General features: G+C 50.5%; 1 long non-coding RNA gene across 1 annotated transcript; it reads left to right on the plus strand.

The window, feature by feature from the left end:
• Nucleotides 1-516: 516 nt before the first annotated feature.
• LOC119272662 lies at nt 517-1452 on the plus strand. The gene is made up of 2 exons (XR_005134773.1): nt 517-1022; nt 1127-1452. It is a non-coding gene; the product is annotated as an uncharacterized LOC119272662 (long non-coding RNA).
• Nucleotides 1453-3250: the final 1798 nt, after the last annotated feature.

The following is a 3250-nucleotide window of genomic DNA, read 5'->3' on the forward strand; positions in this document are numbered from 1 at the left end:
AAAATATGAACAGGAAAAACCAGAAAGAACACCATGAGAACCAACATTGTAACACATAGATAAATGTTTCTGCCAGTTTTTTTGCGCAATACACGCAATATATCATGGGTAAAAATTTATTGTGGTATATAAGTTAAATGTTTCTGCCAGTTTTTTTGAACTCGTAAATATTTTTGCAAGTTTATCTAACTCATATTGTTTTTTGCAAGTTACTTCACAACATGTTTTTTTGAGCAGTTCACAACGGTTAATTAATTCGCTAAACATAAAAATAAGAAGAATAGGTCAAATTGTAGGCCTGCCTCACTCGGTAGGGCTAAACTCCAAAAAAGCCCACTAGGGTTCACAGGCGGCAATTCGTGCGTGAGGATCCTACGCGAGGCAATTCGTGCGTTCTGATTGGATGTTTCAACCCTCCCACGGATCAACCCACGCGCACCGTCCGATCCTCCGAAATCCAACGGCGCTAACATTGGTCCTACGCAGCGAGTCGCGCCGCCACCAACTCTCCCGATTTGTTCTTCCTCGTTCCCCAATCTGCGCCGCCCCAACTCTCCCGATTTGTTCTTCCTCGTTCCCCAATCTGCGCCGCCCCAACTCATCTTTCCCAGCTCCTCTTCCCGGTTCGTTCATCGTAGGTGCTGGTAATCCTAGCGACGCAAGTACCACCGCCGCGAGGTCAGGCCGCCCCCACAACCACCGGGATTACGGCGCTCGGCCAGTGGGCAGACTACGCCCACCCGTCGTCGGGGAGCTCGCCCGACCCATCGCCGGGGTGCTATGTCGTGGTGGATGCAACCACCCAACGGCAAGCACTGCGACGTGCCGTGGTGGTGGTGCCAGTATACCGGTGGTGCCGTACTAAGCCGGTGAGGGCGCCTGGTCAAGTTGCGCCGCGGCGACCCGAGGCTGCGCCGGTCTGCCGCCGGGGGCTGCCTCGTGCTGGACCACTGCTGCCAGTTCGTTTGCCCGAGATCCGCATTCGTCTCCTTTCCCGTCCTCGCCGTCGAGCTCGGCAGTTTGTAAGGCATTGTCAATTCAGATTATCTCCTCCCCATTGCTTCAGATTCTGCCATCCCTTTGGCTTCTGACTATTTGAGGCGTCTTAGTGTTTGTCGATGCGCAGGCAACCGCGGTTCAACGGCGTGGAGACCTCAACTGGACACGAGCATGGGTGGAGTCAATAGTATGGCGGATATGGCATCTCCCTCTCATGATATTAGCGGGTACAGGCATATCTGCAGCCAGAAAAAGCATGGGGATGAACGTCGGGCGAGCGCCGGGCGACGCGTAAAGGGGGCTGTGCTGGCTCCAGAGTAGTATAGCTCTGGGACTATTTGTAATTTTTAGTTTTTTTGGATTAGTTTTTTCTTTTTGTGGTATTGTTTGTAAAAGTATGTAGATAATTGCAGCATGTTTTTTCTTTTTTATTAAAATGCCATTTTTCTGTTATATTTATGTAATTTTCTTTTCATTTCATGAAAGTAGTACATATTATTAGTAAAAAAAATATTGACTCAAAATTTCGCTGACCAAACAGAAATGAGTGATGGACTAATTTCTTGGACCTAAATCAATGGGCCTTGAACTGCCCTAAAGTTTAATGCGCCAAATTTCTTACGGGGCTGATTCAACATGGACCAATGGTCTTTGATAGAGTTGAAATTTAGTGGGCCAAAATTTGAATTGGGTTGACTACTACGTGGGCCGCCATGTCAGATCCATGTAGGCCGCCATGTCAACTGATGACATGGAATGCATGATTAACGCCATTATTTGATAGTAATCTGTGATGGCCAAGTATTGTCATGGATCCATGATGGTTTTGGTAATCTGTCATGGAGTGTATGGTGGTCAAATTATGACGCGATATACATGACGGATTTTGAATCCGTCAAGGATGGCCTAGCATGACAGATTTGCGCACGTATGTGACAGTCTGAATCCGTCATGGATTAACACGTTTCTTGTAGTGGTCCTTGTTGGGTGTGCGCGAAATACCCACCACACACTCCGCCGCCGGTGCCCGTCGGCAGCTGTTGCCGGCCACCGTTGCTGCCACACCATCGTCGAAAGCCAAGGCCATCGCCCGCTCCACCACCGCGGCCCAAAGGTGGGAGGTGGCCGTCGTGGACGCCACCCCACTGCCGGCCACCGTGGCCATCACCCACTCCGCCACCGCGGCCCAAAGGCGGGAGGTGGTGGTCATGGCCGCCACCCCATCATCGGCTGCCGTGGCCGCCAGCTCACCATCGACCGCCGGGGTCATCACCCACTCTGCCACTGCCGCCCGAAGGCAGGAGGCGGAGGTAGATGCTCGCACGTGCGTCAGCGACCTTGCGCGCTACACCGAGTTCCTGCGGGAGGGGGAGGAGCGCCTCGTCGAGCACGCAAAGAGCCTTACCGTCACCGTGGCCGCGACACACACTGCCTTAGAGGCGAGGAATCAGGAGATCTACGAGGAGAACCATCGCTTCGAGAGGGGTCGTCTGGAGCGGCAGAGGGCGTTCGAGGTGAGCGTCGTTGAAGCTGCAACAGCGGCAAGCACCGTATTGCGGTTGCCCAGCTCGTCGGTAGGCTCCTCCTCCTCCGCCTCTTACTGAGCGCGCTCGACAGAGGAGAGGCAGCCGAAAGTAGTAGAAATGCCCTCCGCAGTAGTAGTATTTAGGGGCTATTTTGTTTAGTTCATCTGACTATAGATGTGGTGGAACTATAAAACGCACTTAAAATTAGCTAGTATATATAGTTGAACTAGCTATTTCAGTACATGGTTGGCAATAATTGGGAAAACGTTTGGTCGGTTCAGCTGTCGAGTTGAACTGTTTGTATAAATTAAGAACGTGTGCTTAATTTATGAATGAAATCTATGCTTAATTGCTAAATTTTAGTTGCAAAAATTAGATACTGCTAGTGATTTTTAGCTTCATATTTTGAAAAACCGCAGTGTTACAAGGTTGAAAAATGGCAATGTTACTAGTTCAATAAATGTCAATCTTTCCAGTTTGACAAATGACAACATACGCAATATGACAGATGCAAATCGCACCAAATTGTTTGCAAGTGGTTGCACACGGGTCATCCAAAAGAACCATTTGTGTTGAAGAGATGCACAAATCCTGCTCTCACTTTGCATCATGTCGTCCTGGGGTCGACGGGCGGGGCACGGGAGGACGGCAGCTGGCAGCGCTGAGAGGTAGTGTTCGATGGTGGCGTCCCATGCCGCTGAGGGGGGCGCGCACACAAAGAGGAA

Source organism: Triticum dicoccoides, chromosome 1A, assembly GCF_002162155.2.
Source record: "Triticum dicoccoides isolate Atlit2015 ecotype Zavitan chromosome 1A, WEW_v2.0, whole genome shotgun sequence".
NCBI lineage: Eukaryota > Viridiplantae > Streptophyta > Magnoliopsida > Poales > Poaceae > Triticum > Triticum dicoccoides.